General features: G+C 32.9%; 1 protein-coding gene and 1 pseudogene across 5 annotated transcripts in view; one reads left to right on the top strand and one right to left on the bottom strand.

Annotated features, from left to right (window-relative positions):
• Nucleotides 1–17,785, top strand: part of LOC118181150 (coiled-coil domain-containing protein CG32809-like) — a 1,535,131-nt gene that overhangs the window by 99,955 nt on the left and 1,417,391 nt on the right. The window lies entirely within an intron of this gene.
• Nucleotides 8,053–9,182, bottom strand: LOC118188571 (threonine--tRNA ligase 2, cytoplasmic pseudogene; annotated as a pseudogene).

Below are 17,785 nucleotides of genomic sequence, written 5' to 3'. Positions count from 1 at the left end.
TAACATAATGTCAAATTTTTACAACTAAATATTAAATATATAAAAAAGCTTGCAGCATTCTCATGTTATGAAAACATATTTATTTATTCTGAGGCTAGGAATTGATTTAGTTTTAAAAATACAATTTATTCCTTTTAACAATTTCCCAACAGTGTCATCAAAACACTATAAATTCCTTACATGTTTTAAAGAAAGATGATTCATTTATGTAAAGATTATTAAATGGGTAATTTTATTATTCAATTTTTAATACAAATTAACTGAAATTAGAAACTGATTTTGTAAAATAATTTAATTATGAATAATTCAATTTGGGGGCTATTGGATGTTTTAAAATGATCAAAAGATTTTTAATATCTTAAAAGCAAAATTTTCAGTTTTAATATTTTGTATTAATAATTCATTTTAATTTCTTTGCTCAGTTTTAATATATTCACAAATTCAGATTTAAAAACAAAATAAGTTGTATAAATATTTTCAACATTTCTGATTTTTCCATAGTAACCATAGGAGAACGATTTGAGACTATCTGTGTAAAAAAAAGTAGGTTTTAGATCATCGCACCTTCACATACTTTCACTGGAATTTTCCTCTGTATATATACTGGGATGTGACACTAAGCAGTTGAGAGTATGTATTTAAGAGGTTAAAGGGATATTGTAACTAGTGTTTCAAATCCTGATAACATCCCATACGCTGTCGGTGGGACGTAGATAGGATGTCCTAAGGGTATACTGGGATGTGACATTAAGCGCTCAGAAGGATGAGTTTAGGAGGAAATTGGGATATTACGGGATGTCCTGAGGATGTAGTAAGTAGGACTTTAAATCCTAATAACATCCCATATGCTGTCGATGGGACATAGATAGGATGTTTTTAGGATATAATGGGATGTGCTTAGGAGGTTTGTGGGATATCCCGGGATGTCCTGAGGATGTAGTAAGTAGGAGTTCATATCCTAATAACATCCCGCACGCTGTCGATGGGACTTAGTTAGGATGTCCTGAGGATATCCCGGGATGTGACATTAAGCACTCGGGAGGAGGTTTGCGGGATATTCCGGGATGTCCTGAGGATGTGCGCATATCCCGCGAGCAACATCCTTGGGATATCCCAAGGATATTTTTGTGCTATGTGGGACATATGTATATTGATTATATATGATTCAGATATAGACATATGTATATCGATTTTTTAAAATTTGTGAATTTCAAAACTTACTCAGAATGACCAAAAATTATATATAATATCTCACAAAAATGATCAACATCTATATTTTTTACGTAACTTTTTAAGTAATAGGAGAAAAGCCTTTGAAATAAAATAATAAATATATTTTTCATTTGAAAACACATTTTCTTAGCTCTCTCTTTGTATTAAATAAATTTGAAAAAGTTAAACAGTAAATTTAAAAAATAACGTTTTAGGCTGAAATAGAAAAAAAAAAAAAGATGCCAAAAAAAGTTAATTTTGTATTTTAATAGTTTCAAATTCAAATCGTCTGAAATAAAAAACAAAATTTTATGGTATTAGTTTGGATACAAAAGCTAGGCAAAAAAATCTATAAATCGTTTGCCTTTATAGCTCGAATTTTTTTTAAAAAAAATATTCGTTATTTTAATGTTTTCTTGCAATGGCTCGGTCACGAAAGGAAACACCATTATAAACCAGCAGATTAGTTACTGATTTGCATTAAAAGAAAGAGAAACCTACTATAAAAATTGCCTATTCACTTAATTTAAGAAATTCTACAGTTTTTGATATTATCAAGCCTTATAAACAGAATGGTATTCAAACCAAAAGAAGACCTGGAAGATCATCTAAGTTATCTGATGGACTAAGACGTTATATTCTAAGGAATATTTAAAAAGAATCCAAGACCAAATGCTCCTAAACCTATTGCGGAACTCGTGAATTATGTGGAATATGTGAAAATTCAAACACTGTAGGAAGAGTAATGCAATCTGCAAGATATCATTGGCAAGAAGCAAGAAGAAAATTTTATGTCAGTAAAAAAACCAAAAACTTCGACTAGCTTTGGCAAAATACATGAAACAATAGACACCCAACTATTGAAAAAAAGTGTTGTTTTCTGTTTGATGAAAGCAAATTTAACATCTTCAGCTTAGCTGGATGAATGATGGTGTGGAGCAAAACCCCGGATGCCGTCGATGGAGTAATGCAAGGACAGGATTTTTCTTGTTTCTGTCGGGTTCTCCAAAAAGGCGAGATGAAACTACCTTTCAACATCCGTGACAAGTTCCTCGAGTGTTCCCGTGGCCTTCCGTTAATGTTATTTTAGTCGAAGCTTGATATAATCTTCCAATACTTCTCGCCAAAGCAGAGTTCAAACGCGCCGGATAAAGCTTCAAAGTCTAGCCTCTGGTTTTCGGGAAGAGTTTGGAAGATTTCTGCTGCGTCTACTCTCAGAGAAACGGCGAGATGACAAGCCTGAACTTGGGAATCCCATCCATTCGCGTCCTATACTATTGAAAATTGTGTTAGGTCTTATAAACTTGTTAGGGGGTCTTACCATTATAAGTAGATAGCTTCAAAAAAGAACGAGAAGGCACGGGTAAAAATTTTAAAACCATCAGAATTGTTTTCTGCTGTCGATACGCATTTCTTTAATGTGTCAACGTTTTCGGCGATGATAGCAGAAATTCTGTCTTCAATTTTTTGTTTGATTTGTCCTTTGGATGGCAGAAACTTTTTCTTCAATTTATTGTTCGATTTGTTGTTGGACGGTCAAAGCTCTTTCTTCGATTCTCTGCTCCATAACAGAAACTCTCTCTTCTATTTGTTCTTTCACAGAAGAAACTCTTTTTTAACGTGTCCAATTTTATTTTCAACAGAGTCTATTCTGCCTTCTATAGCTTCAAATTTGTTTTGCCTCAAATTTTGTATGCAGGTAATTTCTTTTTTCATTTGCTCTTGACCTGTTTCAATCATTTCTTCACCAGCTTCCACCTTTTCCTGAGCCGCTTTCATCTCCATTTTAACGGAATCTTGACTCGCTTTCATCTCTTCTTTGAATGCGACAAAGGCTACTAGCAGTTATTTTAATTACTCCTCCATCGCATTTGTCACCGGCATTCAGTCCCACTTCTGTCACCAAAATTGTTGCGTGCGTACGGATTCGTAATAGATTTAATGCACACAAGTCCTCTGATCGGTTAATAAAATTTATTTTATTAACAGATACACTTCAAAGTTCTGGAATTTTCCGCATAAATACTCATACAGAAGTTCACACTACCACAAAGTGCAATTAGAAGTCACTAATTAAACTACTAAGTACGTAGCAATCCAAAGCGCATCTAAAGAGAAAGCTAACTCGGATATTTCAGTGCAGGTGGAACTAGCAACTCCAACAGCAATAACTAAGCAGCTAAGAGCAGATGCTCTCTTCGGCTTTAAATAGTTTTTAACCCCTCGCCGATATGTGTCTAGTACTTTCTGCTTGTCGAAATTACCGGAAAGCAACACAAAGGTTGAATTTCTGTTACAGCTAACATAGTGGGCAATTACATTTATTAAATTCGAATACATATTACCGTGATACAGGTACCAAAAGAAAATGTTACCAAATGGACGCCAATCTTGGCGGCTTTTGGCGCTATTTCGCCAAATTTCCGAGATACCCATTTATTCAAAATGCACTTTCCTCTGTATTATTACTTTTCCTGTATAGCTTCTCTTTCATGCCACAAAAGAAATACAACAATTTTACTGATAATTCTTATTTCTTAATTTTTGCTGTACTAAGCATAATAAACGGGTTTCTTCACTCTGTCATCTTATTCCTTTCTTGTGTTTTGTATTGTTACTACCACACCAGGAAAACCTTTTCAACCATGCTTTCCTGTGTGATTTTTCTGTCATCAAGGTGTACTCCGTCTCTCCTGAAAGTTTGTAATCAATTTGCCTGTATATATATATATGTAACTTTGGTAAGTAGAGTAATCATTTCAGGGGACATAATAACCATGGCAGCATAATAAAAAATAAAAGCATTAAAACGCTTTGCGTTTCCCGTAATATCTTCTTCAGGTGGTAGGTGTGACGAGAATCGTAACTACAGCCCTTTGTTTCTGACTTAACAAATATACAGTTTTAGGTTTCTAATTAAATTATCAATCTATTTTCTAGAAAGCTTCCAGTAAGCTTGGTTGTTGGATTTATCTAAAATCGTTTAAACAGCAAACTCGAATTCAACTTTTAATTGGCGCCCGATGTTTCTAATTACTTTACTCTTCAGTAAACATTCTGTTTAATTTTTACGGATGGATTTTAGCATTACGTTTATTCCTTTCTTGATAGCTTTGTAGGAGTTGGGTCAAATAAAGAACCATTTAATTCAGTATAATTGCTTATTCATTAACCTTTAGTCCAAAGGAATTTTGGTATAACTAAACTGTTCATTTCTTTAATTAGAAATAAGGCTATAGTTTCGATTCTCGTAGCACCAAATTTCGGAAGATGAAAAATGTAACTGCCTTGGTTTAATTCTTTTTATATTTTATACTATGTGTTTATGTGCATTTTGTTCTTTGCAGCAATTATTCTACTTTTAAGTTATCTTCATTTTGGTTTTTGAATTCTTAACTAATTTTAGTCTAAACCGTTTTATATATATATATATATATATACAGGATGTATCTGTACAGTGGTGACAAACCTTCAGGAGATAGCAATGCATGGTCGGAAGCGCTTTCCTGGTGCGGTAGTGATGATAGAAAATTCAAGAAAGAAAGGACACGAACGGGGTGAGAAAACATGTTTATTATTCGGAGTACAGCAAAAACAAAGAAAAAACAAAGTAAAGAGACAACGAACATCATCAAAGAAGGTGTTCGAAATTAAAGTGAACCCGGATCGTGATGCAGGAACAGTGCATCATCACATCTTCCAAGCGATCTTCGATTCGTGATGCAGATCTTCCATGCGCCAGAGAATTTTGATGCCGTGATGCGCCCGCATCACGGTCCGGGGTCGTAATTTCGAACACCTTCTTTAATAACGATAATTGTTTGTTTTTGTTCTTATTTGTAGGTTTCTGATGCACTAAACATAAAACATGTTTCACCTCACTCTTTGTATCCTTCCTTTTTTACGTTCTATGATTTCACTACCGCGCCAGGATAGCATTTCCGACCATGCATTGCTATGTGATTTCTCATCATCTAGGTGTACTCTATCTCTCCTGAAAGTTTGTCACTGATGTACCGATACATCCTGTATATGTGTTTCTGTGTGTATATATACTGTAACGAATTTCAGGTTTAAGAAAATAAAACACCGAGTAGTTACATTTTCTAATAAGAAGTTTAAACTTCAGAAGAGCAGCTCCCAAGATGCTGCAATAATAAGATGAAGTCAGATAAATCACATAAAATATAATAATAATGCAATAAAATATGTTAATGCAATAAAATATGGCTAGATGACGAAGCAGAAAGCTAGAAATCATTCAAAACCATTTTAAAGTTACGATTATCAATTGAACGACAAAAGTTGTTGATAATTGCCTCTGTATGATACGCATTAGAAAAATGAAGTTATATTGTAATACATGACAACGCCTCTATGATTTCAACCACTCTTTAGAATCTCTAGAATGACATTTATTTATAGTCAATTCAAGAAAGGTTGCACGAAAACACAAAGCTCTAAACGAAACATTCTCTATAAAATTGTCAAATGTTTCTTTGAATAAAATATAATTTCCATTTCGAAATAAACCGAGGGACTTCATTGTATTAAAATTAATCTCAAATGTTCTTTAAATTGTATCATTTATTAGGAAATTTTAATTTAAAATTACAATTATTAAATAACATTGCATTGGTTAGGGTTGTTCAATTATGGCAAAGCACACGAGGGCTATCTGCCTAAAGGGAGGGATGCCTTCGTGGAGGACTTTCTAAGGGAAACTGGCTCATATATACGTTACACATGGGGAAAATCACGAAAACGCCCATGCAGCCAGCCCGTTCGCGGGATTTGAACCTCGGACCGAACTACCAGCGTTCAGCGTCTTTACCGCTCGGCCGCTGTTGAGCCTAACGTTGCAATGATTTGACTTTATTCGCGTAAATACATGGTTATTTACGTTATTATTTCAGTAATTTATTTAATTCTATTTTAGTAATCTATTTAGATTCTAACATAAATACTTCTTAAGATAATGCAAATAATTGTTAGGGCTTAGGTTTTGGATAAAATTATTATTTCAAAGAAAAATGAGATAGAATTACTAACATCCTTAACAAATGTAAAATGAAAAGTGATTCTTAAATAATGAGCATAAAATCAAATTTACAAAATAGGAAACTTCATTAAATAGAATTAAATTTAATTAGATAATTCTTTGAAATTATGTTGAGATGCAATGCATGCATAACTTTGGGTCTTAAAAATAACGTAAATTAATTTTATGCTTTAATTGTTTTAATTATATAAGCTTAATCGTTTTTTGGCTTCATATTTTTCTTCCTGCATCTTATTTAAGTATTGAAAAAAGCTGATTTCTTAAAATCTCTAAAATAAATACTTTATTTAAAAGGAATAGTCAACTCCCGATTAATTAGAGACAATTTAACTGATCTTCGGCCAAAACATAGTAATGTTTATCATTGCGGAATTCCGTGACTTGACGTAAAAAATGTCTACTGAAAATTAAAAATAGAAAGAAATGTGCGATGTAACAACAGTAATAGTAGATGATGTCATAATATTTAGAAGTTGTTTCTTATCTGGCAACATCATATCCTTATATAATTTAATTGGAAATAATTGGTTGTAAATATTTTACAATGAATAAATTCGTAACCGAATTTCCATGCGAGTTTGAATTTAATAAAACTGTTAAATGTTTGTAGTAATTATTAAAATATTACATAAAACTAGATATATTTTCGTAAATAAAATAATTTCTAGTATAAACCAAAACTGTCCGCGGAAAATTAAAAAAAAAAAAAAATAAATAAATAAAAAATTAAAAAAAAAAAGAGCAAGAGAAAAAATCTGAAAGATTTCAGATTTTAAATTACGTACAAAGAGGAGTTTTTTTTACGTTTAGTGTGTTACCTTTATTTATTAAATATCATGTTCTTTGCACGTAAATCATAAAATTCAGTTCAACAGCAATGTCGCAAAATTATTTTAAAATGAGCCTATCGTTAGAATTTCCGATACACAGTTCCGCGCGCTGCAGATAAAAAGGTTCACCCCCGTAGTGTGTTGCCATTGCACCCTTTAGAGTTTGGTAATCAAAAATTCATTAAAGGTTTACAAAATAGGAAATCGGTAATAAAAAAATTCCAAATTTCAAATTTGGCTTTTCAGATGCCCATATTCGCTGTAAGATTAAGTCATTCAAAATTAGGTGGCTTTAGGTACCGTTGTTTTATCACAATGCGAGAAACATACATACATTTATGCAGATTTTTCATTATTTAATTTCTTCAAATATAATACAGAGCGATAGTATTTGGTGGCAACGATTTGAAAACTGATACAGTCTTTTAAAGTTTTCAACGCAAAATCGCAAAACGAAAACAATAGTCCTTCAGGGACAAAGCCCCTTTGGACTAAAAATGCAATGGATAACGTCAGTAGCAGTAAGATTATGCTAAAGTATTAGGGAACTCTTTTTATTCACCATATTACGCAAGTTAATTGTCACCATCTTAAAAACAAATAAACATTACAACCACAAATATTCTGCTTCGCATTGACTCCTAGCGAAATACAGATCAATGTAATATTGTTTTCCTAGTGGCTGATACAGTAAAATAAACAGAAACATTTTTCTGGAGTAACATGTTTAACTATATACTTAACTAATGAGGAAATATTGTTGCCACAAACCAAAAAACTAAAAGTTCTGAATTAGCATCTTACGCAAGTTTAAACTCAATGACGTTACTCAAGGGTTTTTTTTAAGTCTCGTTCTGTAATAATACTTATAATTGAAATACTTCATTTATAATGCTATTTATTATTCCGTCATTTGAAATATATATTCCTTTCATTTTGGTTATTGTATTAGTTTGCGTATTCAAAGCTGCCCAACAGGGGACAGTGGTTAGTGACTTTAACTGCTTTTCCGAAACCCCCGGGTTCTAATTCCAGAGAAGGCATGGGTGTAAGTATAGTGTCTATTAAAGGACCCCATCTGTAAATGGTAGTCGTTGGAATTTTAACCTTCTCATTTAAAATATGTTGCTTAAATTAATTATACTTAAACATTTCTAATAAAATTCTTTAGATACTTCCAATCTTTCAAATGGCTGCATTTCTTTCATAATTCTTTTACAAACACTTTTCATTACAGGAAACTAAATTTTAGATACATAATCGTTTACTAGAAACATGTCATAGTAGAATCCATTTGCTATAGGTGGACGGTACCACAAACAACCACCTTATACACGCTCCATGGCTTCCCCTAACATATGAGCACTTGAATACCAAAAAAACTTGTTTACCTTCTTCACTATCAAATTTTTTCAGTTCTATCTTGAAATCTGATTCAAGAGGTTGATTTAAGTTCCATAACTCTCTTTTGCAATAGCAATACTATCAGCAAATCCTTGACTTATGCCTTGAGTTATTTGATATGGAGTTGTTCTCCATGATTCACCTACTCCATGATTCTACTTTCCCATCTGGCAAGGTTACGTTGTTAGGATCAGGTATTTTCGCAGCTAACTCAGCTTTATAGTTAACATACAACTTTCCCCACATCTCAAAATGCTCTTGGATATATGACGGCCATGGTTTTAATTCTCCAGTAATTTTGAATCTTTTTGATTGTGAAACCTTTTCTTGATCTCCAATATTCATTTCACTAATACCGATCTCGCTTGCGGACATAGCTGTTACCGACAACAAAAGAGAATGTATAGGCCTGTAGAGCATGGGGACACTTCAAATATGCGGCGAGCCGAAAATCCTCTCGAAAGGCTGGGGGTAGGAGAAGAGTGAGGTGGGAGACCATCGAACCCGTCCCTCCCCAGGTGTGCTCTCCTTCAAAATTTGGAGAGGAACTAAGCAAAGTCGTTCTGTCACATACATGATGCTAAAAGCTCTTGCCAACGACAACGCAATCTTGCCTCTTTGCTACGAAGAATTTCATTGACTTGATCTGATATCAGACAAGCAAGATTAGTCATAAAAACGTAATTAATAGAACTGACTCTCTAGCTTGGGAGACACAAGTAAGTTTTTATTTTCAATACAAAACAGGTTATTTTTCTTACCTTTGTTTTTTACCTTTCCAAAGATTAACTGTCACTTCAAGTTAATCGTGGATGTGGTTCCCAATCTCTGTTTAGTGATATTTTATAAAATATAAAAAGCTCAGAGAAAATTTGATTTTATAAACATTAAAAATATTAGAAACATAATATTTCTTCTCCTATTTAGTAAGTTTTATGTATTTTAACATTCCCTCAAATTTGCTTACTTGTATTTAAAAACTAGAAATTGTGCGTACCAACATTAATTTCATCAATAGCGTCAAGAAATAAACGCCTTTCGTTTATATACACTCTATCAAAATCTACAGTTTCAATTATGTTAGGTTGAATTCACGGTACGCAACTTTAAACAGGTATTCTTTCTTAATGGATAGGAATACCACATTCAATTACACTCTGCCTAAACAGCGTGGCTGTTAATTTACTTAAAGTCTCAACGTTGAGGTATGTCCCCGGAAATATTCCAAGAAGTTACGTCACTTAACACTTCCATCTGCTTCTAATGAACTGTTATTTGGAGCGTATGATCGCGCATTTAAGAAATTTATGCAAATGACTGTGGCAATGATGGTGTGTTGTCACGCAATGTCCTTCCTATGTGGGATGTTTTCGCTGACGTGCGATTAGAGTGGGGAATATCTTGTAAATGCAACAACTGACTCATGTCGTTATTGAGTCAGAAGCTGCAGAAATTTGGAACGAAATAATTGTTGCGTGACTGCTGCATTTACAACAAGTGAACTGTTAATAATAGGTAAATACGAAAATGAATTTATTTTCATAAACAAAATACATCTATTATTGTTGACTGTGAAATAGAACAGTGATATGTAATAAGTGTAATAGCAAGCACAGAGACTGTATTTTCTCATGTAGTAGCTCACTGAAGTTTAAAGGTATCTGTCAGATACAAACTGTAAAAATTCATAATTTGTGAAGTAGAACTTTATGTAGTACGTGCAATATAGCAAGTAAAATGTAAATACAGTGCTTTCTCACGTACTAGCTTCACCAAATTTTAATTTATAGGGAAAACATTTTGCAGTAAAAAGTTTTCTTCACTTCCTCTAATGCTTAATGCGAGATTCCCGCTCATCTAGAAAAATATCAAGGAAATGAAAAAGGTCCGTCTACCCCTGCTTATGAGTTTCCGTTTATTCTTTTGTTTTTAGTCCAAAAGGACAGTTTGCTGTGAAAGACTATTAATTTCGTTTTGGCAATTTGCGTCGAAAACTTTAAAAGGCTGTATCACTTTTCAAATTGTTGTCACCATATATTATCGTCCTGTCTTATATTTAAAGATATTAAGTAATGAAGAATCTGCATAAATGTACATATGTTTATAGCATTGTGATGAAACAGCGGTTATAAGGTATTTCTCTCGCCTTCTTTGCATGCCTTCGAGGTGCGGTGGTCTGCAAGCTGGGCGCGTATTCCAGAGGTCTGCTGTTCGGTTCCCGGCGAAGGCGTTGCTAATTTTTCATCTTGCCTGCTTCCAAAAAGAACCTATTATCTCTAAAGTGGCGCCCGAGCTAAAAAGTGATGGATGATGATTCTCCCCACCCAGGATTTGGCTATTGGATCCCCTAAAAACACCCCAGTCGCCTTTCAAAAGGGGGAGTATATAGGGTATTTCTCCCGCCTTCTTCACGTGCCTTCGTGGTGTGGTGGTCTGCACGCTGGGCGCGTATTCCAGAGGTCCTTGGTTCGATTCCCGGGGAAGGCGTTGCTAATTTTTCAATCTCTCTTGCTTCCAAAAAATCCTAATGTCTCTACACTGTGCCTAGAGAAATTAAAATTTAAATAACGTAATCTTCCGTAGAATATGAGCTTGTAAAAGCCCTAATTTGAATTTGAAATTTGCTTTATTATCGATTTCAGATTTTGTAGCACATCAACGAATTTGTGATTAAAAAACTAAACGATTTCAAAGCGAGCAATGGCTACACTGTACGAAAAAAACAACATTTTTATCTCCAGCGAGCGAGAATCTGTATCGGAAATTCTAAAGATACGCTCATTTTAAAATTTATTTGCGATATTGCTGTTGAACTGAATTTTATATTTTGCGTACGTAGAACATGACATTTAATAAATAGAGGTAACACACAAAACGTTAAAAAAACCCTTTGTGCGTAATTTAAAATCTGAAACCATTCAGATTTTTCTTTTTTTATTGATTTTTTTTAGTCCAAATGGGCGTTGTCCCTGAAAGACTATTGTTTTCGTTTTGCGATTTTGCGCCGATTCACTGCAAACAGCGAATGACTTTTCAAACTGTTGCTACAAAGTATTATCGCCCTGTGTTATATATAAAGAAATTAAATAATGAAAGATCTTTATAAATGTATGTATATTTCTCGCATTGTGATAAAACAACGGTACATAGAGCCATCGAATTTTGAATGACGTAATCCTCCTACAATATGGGTATGTGAAAGACCAAATTTCAAATTTGGAATTTGTTTTATTATCGATTTCCTATTTTGTAAACTTTTAACGAATTTTTTGATTAACAATCTCAAGGATTTCAAAGCGAGCAATGGCAACGCTGTACAGAAAACACACCTTTATCTCCAACGCGCGAGTCTCTGTATCGGAAATTCTAAAGATATGCTCATTTTAAAACTAGTTTGCGATATTGCTCTTGAACTGAATTTTATGGTTTAAGTGCGGAGAACGTGATATTTAAGAAATAAATGTAACACACAAAATGTTAAAAAAACGCCGCTTCGGACGCAATTTAAAATCTGAAACATTTCAGATTTTTTTTTTTTACAAATGCAATTTTTTTACCCCACTTCTCTTAGAAGTGTAACAGCTTACCAACGGCGGAATAATTAACATCGCTATTCGCTGGTAATTCAGGCGGGGCTAAGGCTTTGCATAGGGCTGCCTGCATGAGTTTTTCCATTTTTAATATGACTTGTGATCATGTGTAACGGGAGCACAAGCCGATTTTCTCTGTAAAGGTATCCACAAATGTATCACTTAGAGGCGGATAACTCTGTTGTTTTTTCATAATCCAAACAATTCAATTAAAAGTTTAACTGTCCTTCAGAAATAATTAAGGCAATTTAGAAATCACTATCTTTTACAGTTGTATGTTATAATAAACATTAAACTAAATAAACCGTTTTTAATCCACAGTAATTTTTAGGTCTTGAGTTTTGTTTTGAATTACCATAGGAGTAATATACATTATGAAATAAATTGCTAAAATTATAAGATTCTTTTGTAAAATACAGATTTTTAGATAATTTGATATTTTTTTTGAAGGAACCCAGCTTTCAAATATTGAAAATTATAATTTCCTAAACAAATTTTGTTCACAGTAATAAGTAAGATAATTTTTTAATTGATTCAATGAATTTTATAGTTAATGCGTAAAATCATGCAGCTACTTATACTTAATTTAGTAATTAGTTCATTTCGCTTGGCCAGGATTATTGTTCCGTTTGGTAATGAAAACCGGCGGGAAATCCGTAAAATAAAAGTTGCGATTTCAGGGGGGATCCCGTCGTAGAATGATCAACTTTTCTACTAATTTTCTTTGAATATGATGATCTCATATAATGCCGGAAACAATCCATGTTCCGAACTCGTAAATTCGAGAAAAGTCAAATGCTTTTATGTCCTTGAATAAAATGATGCTCCTATGACATCTAACAAATGCCTTTTACTCTGAGGCTTCTTCCTCCAACAACACTCAATTCGTACTTTAGTTCTAGTTTAAAAGCGGTATGGCGGCACTGCACTTACGAAGCAACGATATTTCGAGAAACGTGATTTAACACGTTACCGACTAGTCAAGGAGATCTGTTTCGCGAATCGCTGCGCAGTTATGAGGGTTACCTCCACATTTCGCTTAGTAATGCGGTATACTCTTCCATTATGAATATAATACATGTTAGTTTGCTCTTCTAATGTGAGAGGATTTCAAACAGGTCCATAAATTTGTCAAGGCCAAGAAGTAGTAAAGCGCCTCTCGTTGGATGGGATCTTGAGCATGTTATGGGTGCTAATTCGACTTTTGCGTTATTCCTTCAATATTTTGAAAGATAAAACATGATAGAAGGATTTAAGGATCTTTATTTACGCTCCTTACAATCAAATTATCATGAACTCTTTCAGCTCGAATGTATTTTAACATGTCAAAAGACACTATAAATATTCCGAGCCTTATCCTGGACACACGTGTCCAAGACGGTCTCCTCTACCACCATGTCAACAAGAATGCTGGGCATAATGCATGCACATGCACTGCATTCCCACATAGATAAAGAGCTTCAACGTTAAAAATAGTCCGAAAAAAATATTAAAAATTCCCGCTGGCTGCAATTTCGTTTTGGAATCTAAAATTATCAAAGCATTGTATCGTGTGAAAGGAAGTTATAATTTTCCTCGGCGACATTACTGTGCGTAATGAAAGAACACACGCGGAACTTGAAACAGGCGTTTCTATGCATCTGACATGAACATAGCGTTAATTAGCTAACGAGATTGATGTGCAGGGAAGATTTCAGATGCATGTAAACAACCAAAGTTAGAGGCTCCATTCCTGCGTGGGTGAAACTTATTTCGAGATCCTTTCTCTGCTTTCATCGTGTTGTCAATGCTTTGATGAAGTTAGAATTGAGCTTTTCAGACAGAAAGAAGTTTTAACTTTTTGCGTATTTTTGCAAATTTTTACGCTGAATCTCGTCATTTAGTTATTAGTGAATTCTACATTTATAATAACCTTCACAAACATAATCTCAAGACTATTAAACTGAAAGTTGTTTGAGAACGTTTTGGAAAGAATATATACGTACTGCATCATAATTTCCATGTACACTTTGCACACAGAAAAGAAAAAAAAAAAAATGAGACCTCTTTTACTGGGCTGATTGACGAAATTTAACTCGCGTTTTTTGTGTCTCGAAAGCGCCACTTAGGATATATTTTAGATTTATTTACAGCATTATTTGAACATACGCATTCTGACACAAAATCGGACTTTTTCTGAAATTTTATACCTATTTTTTCTACTTTTCCATTCTAAGACTCAAATTATGCTTAAATACAAAGTTTTGTTATAATCGCAACATTTTTAAACATTTAGCTCTCAAAATTTTATCTTCTCACTGTTAAGTGAATCTGGTATACATTTATACCAAGTCTTCAGATCTTCTTTTTTATTAAAATTTTTTCATTCCTTCTTTCACAGTTTGGAATTTAGGTGCATCCCAAATAAAATTCGAAAACATTTTCTGATTATTTAATTAAAATTCTGTTTTTTTAATAATTCTTTTAATTTTTCGAAACAAATTTTAAATTATAAATATTTATCATATTATCATAAATATTTATTATCATTATAGTAGAAGTATTTCAAAGCATATGTGCAAAAAATTAGAGTTTTTTGTTTAAAATTTCCCATGATATAAGTGAATTTATACTGGCAAGTTGTATTTATAACGTGATTTACGCACTTGGTGTTAAAATTATATGAAAGTATGAACAAGGAACCTTTTTCTGGTCATGTACAATGAAGAGAAAGGAAAATAGGTCACCATAAACTAAGAATTTCCCCAAGTGAATTATTCTTGGCGCAAATTGAAAAAAGTGCGCCAAGATAAAGTTTAAAAATTTTCGGTATGTTTCTCACCAAATTTTACAAAATTTAATATTTAGGCATAAATTTAGTCTTAGAATAGAAATATAGGAAAACTCGGTATATCATTTCAGAAAAAGTCCGATTTTCCATCAAAATACCTAAGTTACATATGAATTTAGTATACATCCTAAGTTACGCTTTTGAGACATAAAAAAGTGCAAATTAAATTTCGTCAATCGACCCAGATGAGTGGAAGACACAGAGCAGTTGTATTCTTTTTCTGTGTACAGTGTACATATATGCTTACAGTAAGAAATTATCTCTGGTTTCTTAAGTTTTTCTTTTCGCCGATTAGTTTTAATCAAAAACCTACAAAAGAATGTACTTAAATAAAATTTTAATTTTTGGACGACATAAATTTTAAAGCCCAGAATTGGAGAAGTTGGATAAAAGTGTATAAATTAACATTTAAGTTCGATCGACATTTGATTTTTGGCGAATAAGTTGACAGGTTTCGTTGTTTACTACGTATACGATAAGACTTCAAGCCAGCATCCCTTAGGAAGTCCCACTTAGGTATCCCTTCTCTTAGGTAGACAAACACATTAGAATTTTACGTAATCAAATAATTCGAATTAAACCTTTAGTTTCTAAAATTTTTAATTTGATTGAAAAAGCTGTAAAAACGCAGAAAGAAGTGATTCGTGCACATAATAGCAATCTACACTTTAAATCCTCAGTTTCTGATCTTAACCTTACAGAAGTTCTTTTACAGAAAATCTATACCAATTTTAATATCATTATCTCAAATGCTGACAAAGGTAATTTGACTATGAATGCTCTGAAAAAGTCATCTACGCTTAAAATGTAAGTGGACTCTTGAAAGATAGCCGATACAATTTGGTTCCTAAGCTTCTTGGTCTTCAGATCTCTCAGATATAAAACCGGATAAGTTTTCTCTCAATTCAGCTGAAAAAGTGACTTAACCATCCATTGCATATTGTGCTACTCTGTATGTCTATTCAAAGTTCAGGAAACTAGCATTCACTTTCTCTCAGTTTTTTTTAATTTAGGCATTGCCTCTTAACCTATTAGCTAATTATTTTGATGCTAAAATTTCATCTTTAATATTTAATGACGTTTTCACTGCACAAAATACGTTAGAATTCATCCATAAACTTGAAGATCCTCGTGGCAATTTTGTCATTGTTTTGTCTAATGCCAAACATTTGTTCACTGATGAAACTCAACAGAGTAAAATGCTTTAAATTGTCTAGAAAATACGTTAATAAAATGTTATTTCTGATGTATTGAAGATTAACTAATCTCCTTTAACAAATCCATTTCAATTAAACGCATTATCGGTTTCAGTACAGTTACACTGTCAGACACAAGAGAAAGACTTGTTAGGAAGAAGATTTTCTCTTCTAGCATATGTTTATATGCACCACTTTGAATCAAAAGTGCTTAAAAGCAGTGTCTCCCCTTTTGGATTCGTTATGTTGATGAAACATTCATTTCATTTTCTTTGTTTGCAATGAAGATGATTTACTTAAATTTCTTAGCCATTAGTCTTGATATCCAGTTAATATTTGAACTTAAAACATCCGTTTCCTTTTGTTTTCATAGCATTTTACTCAGATGCAACTGTTCTAGATTTCGTACAATAATGTGTCCAGAATTTTCCTCTATTTGTCTCCCATGACACGCTAGATCCTTTCATTTTATTAAACCAGCATCTTTCTACTTTGCTACTCTATGGCAACCCTTGAAAAAATTCCAACTAGACCAACTACAAAAGATTATTACTTTTAGAAAGTTGATTACAGCTAAATTAATATAAATACTGCATAATGCTAAAACTATTATTTTATAAAATACCTTCACATATTATATACCTGTTGTTTCTGTAACAAAATTTCAAGAAACACTTCTGTTTTGTTTTATTCTCCTCACTATCTGAGAGCGAGTACGTAATATCATTATAAGTGAAGTCGATTGCTACATAAAACAAATTTATGAGCCATCTTCGTGTTGTTATAGAAAACAAGCCAACGATATATCTCTCATAATTGTCCATTAGGATTACATTTATTTGCTAGTAGCACTTGCTTCAGCCATCATTATTCTTATATGTCAAAAGGTTACACGCCATCTCAATTCTTAGTCATCAGCATTCATTTCTCGTAAACCAACGAATGCATTTCTTTGATGAGATAGTTAACGTGGAGAAATGTGAAGTAAAACGTCACGCAATATCCACGTCTTTGACTTTCCAACAAGTGTGAAGATTACTTACCAAGACAGATTAAATTTTCTATAAATTAAAGAATTTATCTAAATACAGTTAAATTAAAGTTTTTTGTGCTCTTCTTTCACTTTAAAGATTTTTTATGTTATTAAGCGCAGTATTTGCATTCATCTGACGGTTTGTATTATTTGAAAACTCTAAAGAAAAGTATAAAATTTCATCGTAAGACACAATTAGATTCATGAAGGCTTAAATTTCGCTTTCGGAAGATTAAGTATGTGACTGTATAGTTCTTCCATTTTAAAAATCAAAATGTAGAGAATACATTAAGAAGAATACGTAACGTACTTCCGTTATTTTTCACTTTCCATATGAGCATTACCTTATGAAAGCGTTGTTTTTTCAGACATATCAAGAAGAGTTATTCATCTAACTTAAATAAATAGTTGCCATAGCTTCTGTCATATACTGCGGAATTGTCAGAAAAAGCAACTGGTTGTGTCTTTGTTTATCGATAACAGTTACTTATTTTCTTGAATTTTATATATTATTTAAGGATGGAAAATCTATGCGAAGTCTGTTTACAAAGCACAGAGAACTCGCAGAAATATGTGTCCCACTCGGAAGAACTCTCGCAGAAATATGTGTCACGCGCCTTCATGGAAG

The sequence above is a fragment of the Stegodyphus dumicola genome, chromosome 2 (assembly GCF_044657685.1).
Source record: "Stegodyphus dumicola isolate Sdum_Otavi_A_Nest chromosome 2, ASM4465768v1".
Lineage (NCBI taxonomy): Eukaryota > Metazoa > Arthropoda > Arachnida > Araneae > Eresidae > Stegodyphus > Stegodyphus dumicola.
The sequence above is the reverse complement of the archived record's forward strand: the minus strand, read 5'-3'. Positions and strand labels throughout refer to the sequence as shown.